General features: G+C 49.4%; 1 pseudogene; it reads right to left on the bottom strand.

Moving 5' to 3' along the window:
- Nucleotides 1-6,256: 6,256 nt before the first annotated feature.
- On the bottom strand, nt 6,257-7,677 carry LOC147106509 (tubulin alpha-1 chain-like; annotated as a pseudogene).
- Between the last annotated feature and the right edge of the window lie 1,663 nt (nt 7,678-9,340).

The following is a 9,340-nucleotide window of genomic DNA, read 5'->3' as shown; positions in this document are numbered from 1 at the left end:
GAGGGAGCTTTACACTGTATCTAACCCCTGCTGTACCTGCCCAGGGAGTGTTCGATGAGACAGTGTAGAGGGAGCTTTACTCTGTATCTAACCCGTGCTGTACCTGCCCTGGGAGTGTTTGATGGGACAGTGTAGAGGGAACTTTACTCTGTATCTAACCCGTGCTGTGCCTACCCTGGGAGTGTTTGATGGGACAGTGTAGAAGGAGCTTTACTCTGTATCTAACCCGTGCTGTCCCTGCCCTGGGAGTGTTTGATGGGACAGTGTAGAGGGAGCTTTATTCTGTATATAACCTGTGCTGTACCTGCCCTGGGAGTGTTTGATGGGACAGTGTAGAGGGAGATTTTACTGTGTATCTAACCCCTTGCTGTACCTGCCCTGGGAGTGTTTGATGGGACAGTGTAGAGGGATCTTTACTCTGTATCTAAACCCGTGCTGTACATGCCTGGGAATGTTTGATGGGGAGTGTAGAGGGAGCTTTACTCTGTATCTAACCAGTGCTGTACCTGCATTGGGAGTGTTTGATGGGACAGTGTAGAGGGAGCTTTATTCTGTATCTAACCCATGCTGTACCTGCCCTGGGAGTGTTTGATGGGACAGTACAGAGGGAGCTTTACTCTGTATCTAACCCGTACTATACCTGCCCTGGGAGTGTTTGATGGAACAGTGTAGAGGGAGCGTAACTCTGTATCTAACCCGTGCTGTACCTGCCCTGGGTGTGTTTGATGGGGCAGTGTAGAGGGAGCTTTACTCAGTACCGAACCTGTGCTGTACCTGCCCTGGGAGTGTTTGTTGGGACAGTGTAGAGGGAGCTTTACTCTGTATCTAACCCGTGCTTTACCTGCCTGGGAGTGTTTGAGGGGACAGTGTAGAGGGAGCTTTACTCTGTATCTAACCTGTGCTGTACCTGCCCTGGGAGTGTTTGATTGGGACAGTGTAGAGGGAGCTTTACCCTATATCTAACCTGTGCTGTACCTGCCCTGGGAGTGTTTGATGGGACAGTGTAGAGGGAGATTTACTCAGTACCGAACCTGTGCTGTACCTGCCCTGAGAGTGTTTGATAGTGACAGTGCAGAGGGAGCTTTACTCTGTATCTAACCCCGTGCTGTACCTACCCTGGGAGTGTTTGATGGGACAGTGTAGAGGGAGCTTTATTCTGTATCTAACCTGCGCTGTACCTGCCCTGGGAGTGTTTGATAGAACAGTGTAGAGGGAGCTTTACTCTGTATCTAACCCCGTGCTGTACCTGCCTGGGAGTATTTGATGGAACAGTGTGGAGGGACATTTACACTGTATCTAACTCGTGCTGTGCCTACCCTGGGAGTGTTTGATGGGACAGTTTAGAGGGATCTTTACTCTGTATCTAACCCCGTGCTGTACCTGCCTGGGAGTGTTTGATGGGACAGTGTAGAGGGAGCTTTACTCTGTATCTAACCTGTGCTGTACCTGCCCTGGGAGTGTTTAATGGGACAGTGTAGAGGGAGCTTTACTCTGTATCTAACCCGTGCTGTACCTGCCCTGGGAGTGTTTGAGGGGACAGTGTAGAGGGAGCTTTACTCTGTATCTAACCCGTGCTTTACCTGCCTGGGAGTGTTTGAGGGGACAGTGTAGAGGGAGCTTTACTCTGTATCTAACCCGTGCTGTACCTGCCCTGGGAGTGTTTGATGGGACAGTGTAGAGGGAGCTTTACTCTGTATCTAACCCCGTGCTGTACCTGCCTGGGAGTATTTGATGGGACAGTGTGGAGGGACATTTACTCTGTATCTAACCAATGCTGTACCTGCCCTGGGAGTGTTTGATGGGACAGTACAGAGGGAGCTTTGCTCAGTATCTGCTACACTAGAGAGACCTTAGAAACTATAATCCAGAGTTAAAGTTTAAAAAAAGAGAAATACTCACCAACCAATCACTTACCTCCTTCCTGGTGACGTCACACTTTGATTACTTTTTACCTCTCTCCCCTGCTGCTGAATTGGTCGGGCCTCGCCTCGCCCCTCCTTTTAAACTTGCCGCGCTGCTTGTACCTCACGCAGGTCCGCTCTGGTCGGGCGTCGCTGCTCACTCCACTCCCAGGTCAGCCGCTGTCTTGAATCAGCTGGGACCTTGAATCAGGAGAGGAGAACGGGGTGGGGGGGTGGCGGGGAGAATATTTCCAAAACCGGCAGTGACCACCCGGACACATGCGAGTGTGATACCAGAGTGAAGAGGCCCTGTTTTCAGTCCCCGCCACAAACTCCATTCCCTTGCCACTGAGTCCATCCCTCTTCCCAATATTTGTCTGAGGCGGAACCAGACTGTTCGCAACCTTGGTGTCATATATGACCCTGAAATGAGCTTCCGACCACATATCCGCAGCATAACAAAGACCGCCTACTTCACCCTCCGTAACATCACCCGTCTCCGCCCCCGCCTCTGCTCATCCGCTGCTGAAACCCTCATCCATGCCTTTGTTACATAAGAACATAAGAAATAGGAGCAGAAATCGGCCACTTGGCCCCTCGAGCCTGCTCCGCCATTCAATAAAATCATGGCTGATCTTGGGCTCAAACCCACTTCCCTGGACGCTCCCCATAGCCCTTCACTCCCTTATCTTGCAAAAATCTGTCTATCTCCACCTTAATGACCCGGCCTCCACAGCTCTCTGGGGCAGAGAATTCCACAGATTTATGACCCTCTGAGAGAAGAAATTCCTCCTCATCTCAGTTCTAAAAGGGCGACCCTTTATTCTGAAACTGTGCCCCCGAGTTCTAGATTTCCCCACGAGGGGAAACATCCTCTCTGCATCTACCCTGTCGAGCCCCCTCAGTATCTTATATGTTTCAATAAGATCACCTCTCATTCTTCTAAACTCCAATGAGTGTAGACTCAACCTTTCTTCATAAGACAACCCCCTCATCTCAGGAATCAACCTCGTGAATCGTCTCTGAGCTGCCTCCAATGCAAGTATATCCTTCCTTAAATAAGGAGGCCAAAACTGTACGCAGTACTCCAGGTGTGGTCTCACCAATACCCTGTACTGTTGTAGCAGGACTTCCCTGCTTTTATACTCCAACCCCCTTCCAATAAAGGCCAAAATTCCATTTACCTTTTTGATTACTTGCTGCACCTGCAGGCTAACTTTTTGTGTTTCATGCACAAGGACCCCCAGGTCCCTCTGATCTGTAGCATTTTGTAATCTCTCTCCATTTAAATAATAATTTGCTTTTTTATGTTTCCTGACAAAGTGGATAACCTCACACGTTCCCACATTATACTCCATCTGCCAAATGTTTGCCCACTCACTTAGCCTGTCTATATCCCTTTGCAGATTCTTTGAGGCCTCTGCACAACTTGCTTTCCCACCCATCTTTGTATCATCCGCAAACTTGGCAACATTACACTCTGTCCCTTCATCCAAGTAATTAATGTAGATTGTAAATAGTTGAGGCCCCAGCACCGATCTCTGCAGCACCCCACTAGTTACTGTTTGCCAACTTGAAAATGACCCATTTATCCCGACTCTCTGTTTTCTGTTAGTTAGCCAATTCTCTATCCGTGCTCATATATTACCCCCAACACCATGAGCTCTTATCTTATGCAGTAACCTTTTATGTGGCACCTTATCAAATACCTTCTGGAAATCCAAATACACCACATCCACTGGCTCACCTTTATCCACCCTGCTCGTTACAACTTCAGAGAACTCCAGCAAATTTGTTAAACATTATTTCCCTTTCATAAAACCATGCTGACTCTGCCTGAATGAATTACGATTTTCCAAATGCCCTGCTACTGCTTCCTTAATGAAGGACTCCAGCATTTTCCAAACGACAGATGTTAGGCTAACTGGTCTATAGTTTCCTGCTTTCTGTCTCCCTCCTTTCTTAAATAGGGGTGTTACATTTGCGGTTTTCCAATCCGCTGGGACCTCTCCAGGGTCCAGGGAATTTTGGTATATTGCAACCAATGCATCCACTATCTCTGCAGCCACTTCTTCTAAGTTACCTCTAGACTTGACTATTCCAACGCACTCCAGGCTGGCCTCCCATGTTCTACCCTACGTAAACATGAGGTCATCCAAAACTCGGCTGCCCATGTCTTAACTCGCACCGAGCCCCGTTCACCCATCACACCCAGTGCTCGCTGACCTACATTGGCTCCCGGTTAAGCAACGCCTCGATTTCAAAATTCTCATCCCTATTTTCAAATCCCTCCATGGCCTCGCCCCTCCCTATCTCTGTAATCTCCTCCTGCCCCACAAGAGTGCCGGCCAGAGGCTCAGTGGGCCTCTGAGTCACAAGGTCGTTGGTTCAAATCCCACTCCAGGGACTTGAGCACCAAAATGGGCAGCACGGTGGCATAGTGGTTAGCACTGTTGCTTCACAGCGCCAGGGACCCGGGTTCGAGTCCGGCCTCGGGCGACTGTCTTTGTGGAGTTTGCACATTCTCCCCGTGTTTGCGTGGGTTTCCTCCAGGTGCTCCGGTTTCCTCCCACAGTCCAAAGATGTGCGGGTTAGGTTGATTGGCTATGATAAATTGACCCTTAGTGTTAGGGGGATTAAATACATGGGGTTACGGGGATAGGGTGAGATATGTGTTGGTGTAGGGGTTACAGGGATCGGGTGGGATATGTGTCGGTGCAGGCTCGATGGGCCGAAATGGCCTCTATCTGCACTGTGGGGTTTCTGTGATTTCTGCGATTTCTGTGATATAGGCTGACACTCCAGTGCAGTACTGAGGGAGCGCCGCACTGTCAGAAGGGCGGTACTGAGGGAGCGCCGCACTATCGGAGGGGTACTGAGGGAGCGCCGCACTGTCGGAGGGGCTGTACTGAGGGAGCGCCGCACTGTCGGAGGTGCGGTACTGAGGGAGCGCCGCACTGTCGGAGGGGCGGTACTGAGGGAGTGCTGCACTGTCGGAGGGACAGTTCTGAGGGAGTGCCGCACTGTCGGAGGTGTCGTCTTTCTGATGAGATGTTAAACCGAGGCCCCCGTCTGCTCTCTCAGGTGGATGTAAAAGATCCCATGGCCACTATTGGACGAAGAGCAAGGGGGAGTTCTACCCAGTGTCCTGGGGCCAATATTTATCCCTCAATCAACATAATTAGAAAACAGATGATCTGAGTCTTTTTTTCTTTTCACAACCCCCCCCCACCCCCGAGATATCTGCGCTCCTCTAATCCTGCCCTCTTGAGCATCCCTGATTATAATCGCTCCACCATCGGCGCCTGTGCCTTCAGCCGCCTGGGCCCCGAGCTCTGGAATTCCCTCCCTAAACCTCTCTCTCTCCTCCTTTAAGACGCTCCTTCACGGAAGAAGACACTAAAACCTTCCCGGAAATAGTGGAAATCCAAGGCCCTAGCGAGAATGAGGAACTGAAAGAAATCAGTATTAGTAAAAAAAAATAGTACTGGAGAAATTAATGGGACTGAAAGCCGATAAATCCCCAGGACCTGATGGCCGAAATCCTAGGGTTTTGAAAGAGGTGGCTATAGAGATAGTGGGTGCACTGGTTGTCATTTTCCAAAATTCCACAGATTCTGGAACGGTTCCCACGGATTGGAAGGTGCAAATGTAACCCCACTATTTAAGAAAGGAGGGAGAGAGAAAATGGGGAACTACAGACCAGTTAGTCTGACATCAGTAGTAGGGAAAATGCTAGAACCTATTATTTAATGACATGGTAACAGGGCACTTAGAAAATAATAATAGGATTGGGCAGTCAACACGGATTTATGAAAGGGAAATCATGTTTGATAAATCTGTTAAAAGTTTTTTGAGGTTGTAACTAACAGAATAGATAAGGGGGAACCAGTGGATGTGGTGTATTTGGATTTTCAGAAGGCATTCGATAAAGTGCCACACAAGAGGTTATTAAACAAAATTAGGGCTCATAGGATTGGGGGTAATAAACTAGCATGGATTGAGGATTGGTTAACGGACAGAAAACAGAGAGTAGGAATAAATGGGTCATTTTCGGGTTGGCAGGCTGTAACTAGTGGGGTACCGCAAGGATCAGTGCTTGGGCCTCAGCTATTCACAATCTACATCAATGATTTGGATGAGGGGACCAAATCTAATATATCCAAGTTTGCTGATGATACAAAGCTGGGTGGGAATGTAAGTTGTGAGGATGCAAAGAGGCTTCAAGGGGATATAGACAGGCTAAGTGAGACCTTGATTTTACAGGCAGCCTTTTCCTTGTTTCAGGTTGGGACCTCTCCTGGGACATTCAGGGCTGCGATCGAGGATTGAAGTGGAGAATTGCACCTCAAGCCTCAGAGGGAGCTCCTCTTTGGGCCAGGAATGGAGGGTCTGTTCCTGAATGGAGGGACAGCTTTTGACCCAGACTGAACAGACGGATTGTTCACATGGGAGATCAGTTTACCACAATCCATGTTTCCTCAGGGCCCCATGGATTGGACACAGAACCCACACTTACCTTGAACCCAGTCGGGCACCAATCAACAAACTGGCTCAAGCGCTTGGTCTTGATGGTGGCGATGGAGGCGTTGACATCCTTTGGCACCATGTCTCCTCGGTACAGCATGCAGCACGCCATGTACTTGCCCTGGTGAGGGTCACACTTCACCATCTGGTTGGCTGGCTCAAAGCAGGCGTTGGTGATCTCAGACACAGATAGTTGCTCGTTGTAAGCCTTCTCAGCCAAAATAAGGGGCGAGTAGGTCACCAGCGGGAAGTGAATGCGGGGATAGCGGACCAGGGTTGGTTTGGAACTCAGTCAGGTCCACATTGAGGGCACCGTCGAACTGTAGCGATGCCATGATGGACGACACTATCCGGGCAAAGAAAGTACAAAACATTAATAGTAAGCAAGGAATTGATCATATCTTCAAGGAACTGTGATGAAATGGACCGGAGCAAATGTAGAGACTGTCCCTGGTGGGACGGGTCAGCGGGAGCTGCTGCATTGGGGCAGTGGGAGTCTGGAGGGAGGGCGTAATGAGAGTTAGGGAGGAGGGAACTCAGGGTGAAAAGCACTGCGGGCACTGAGAGTGTAATTCAGGTTGGGGAAGCCATGAAAATCCCAGCCACCTTTCATGGATATTAATGGTCATGGAAATATTGGAGTGACATCAGAAAGTGATACTGGAGTGAAGGAGTACAATTTTTGGTCTTTGGTTACATGGCCAGATATAATATTTTACTTGGGCCAATAGAACAGGACAGTGGGTGATGGTGAGACGGGGCAGTGAGAAACCGTGTGATGGGGCATTGGGCACCACTAGGTTTGGGCACCGGGAGCCGATTGATAACCTACCACCTTCCAGATGCGATCCAAGACCAGATCCACAATCTCTTTGCCGATGGAGCAGTTACCCCGTGCGTAGTTATTCGCCGCATCCTCCTTGCCGGTGATGAGCTGCTCGGGGTGAAAGAGCTGTCGGTAGGTGCCGGTGCGGACCTCATCTGGAGGCAGAGAATGGAGATTTCAAAACAGGAACACAGAACATTACAGTAACTTAGATACATTCAGGCCATATTGAAATGCGTTTAGTTAGAGCACGGACTGACCAACCCATCAATGATCTCCCCCCTTACCAATCACAGTGGGTGCCAGATCTACAAACACGGCCCTGGGAACGTGCTTGCCCGCCCCCGTCTCACTGAAGAAGGTGTTGAAGGAATCATCGCCACCTCCGATGGTCTTGTCACTGGGCATCTGCCCATCCGGCTGGATCCCATGCTCCAGGCAATACAGCTCCCTGCAAGTGTTACCGATCTGCACACCCGCCTGGCCAATGTGGACTGAAATACACTCACGCTAAAGAGGGAAGAACACATGATTATCCACACAGGTAGGAGGGCAATGCTTTATACAGTCAGTGGAGCTGGAAGGAGAAGTGTTTGGGAGCAGCGACACATTCTTTTACAAGCTGTGTGTCCCATCCGTTCCCTACTGATCCCGCATTCCATGTGGACCTTCACTCCCTGCAGATTGCCCCAGCCTTTGGGAAATTCCCGATCTCAGTGGAGCCCAATTGCTGTGTGGATCTCCCATTCCTGGTGAACTATTGGATCCTGTAAGCACCGCCCCCTCTCCTGTGATTGCTGGACACTCCCTGTGGATCTGCCATCTCTCTCTGGATCCCTGCTCTCTCCCTGTGGATCCCCCCTGTGTCCCTGTAGTTGCTCCACTCTCCCTGCAGATCCCGCTCTCCCTGGAGATCTCTCTATCTCTGTGGGACCCTGCCGCTCTTTCCATTCCACCATGTGCGCTTACCATAATGTCCTTCTATTCTCGCCGTTCCTGACAATGTGCTGCGTGTGTTGCCAACGTGCTATTTATACCGCATCCCATTGAGGCAAACCAGGCTCTGATTGGTCCCTGAGAACAAAAGGCTGCGGTTGCTTGGAGCAACATCAACAAAACGTCACGACGGTGCTCAGCACTGATTGGCTGCTTTGTGCAAAAGGCGGGGCCAAGTGTTGGCAACAATTGGTTATGGGAGGAGCACTAGGCAACAAGGGAGACTGGCTTTGTCTACCTTGTATTGGTTAATTAACGTTTATTGATGACATGTATTATCGTCAATATAAAGGGCACAACAGTAAACTGCAAATTAAACAACATTAAAATGAAACTTAACTAGCTCAACCCACCATCTATCAGACTCCATCAATCAGACCCCATCATTCAGATCCGATCCATCAGACCCTGACTATCATGCACCCACCTACCTGACTCTATCTATTAGACCCACATCTGTCTGACCCCCATCTATCAGACCCCATCTATCAGACCCCATCTATCAGAGCTGCATGAATCAGTCCCCATCTGTCAGGTCTCCATCTATCATACCCAGATTTGTCGGATCTCAACTCTTTGCTCCTGCTCTATCAGACTCTCGTTTTTCAGACTTCTATCAATCAGACCCGCATCTGACAGACCCCACCTATCAGCTCTCCGTCGATCAAACCCTCATCCATCAGACACCATCTATCATACCCACATCTTTAAGACCCCATCTGTGAGATCCCCATTTTTCATAGCCACATATTTTAGACGTCATCTGTGAAATACCAAACTCTCAAACCCACACCTGTCTGACTCTATCTATTAGACCCACACCTATCCAAATTCGATATCGGGATCTGATAGTTCTGGGTTTGATAAAAAGGATCTGAAAGATGGGTAATGGAAGGATGAGGGTCTGACAGATGTTCGCCTGATAGACCGAGTGTGATAGATGGGCTTCTGATAGATATGGATCTGATAGATGGGTATCTGACAGATGGGTCCTATAGATGTGTGTCTGTCTGATAGAGAGGGTTTTGATTGATGGGGTCTGATTGATGTGGATCTGATAGATGGGGATTTACTCGATGTGGCTTTGACA

This window comes from Somniosus microcephalus, chromosome 15 (genome assembly GCF_052327205.1).
Source record: "Somniosus microcephalus isolate GS21.2 chromosome 15, FLI_Smic_1.0, whole genome shotgun sequence".
In the NCBI taxonomy this organism is placed as follows: domain Eukaryota; kingdom Metazoa; phylum Chordata; class Chondrichthyes; order Squaliformes; family Somniosidae; genus Somniosus; species Somniosus microcephalus.
Note: the sequence above shows the minus strand (reverse complement) of the source record. Positions and strands in the feature narration are given on the sequence as shown.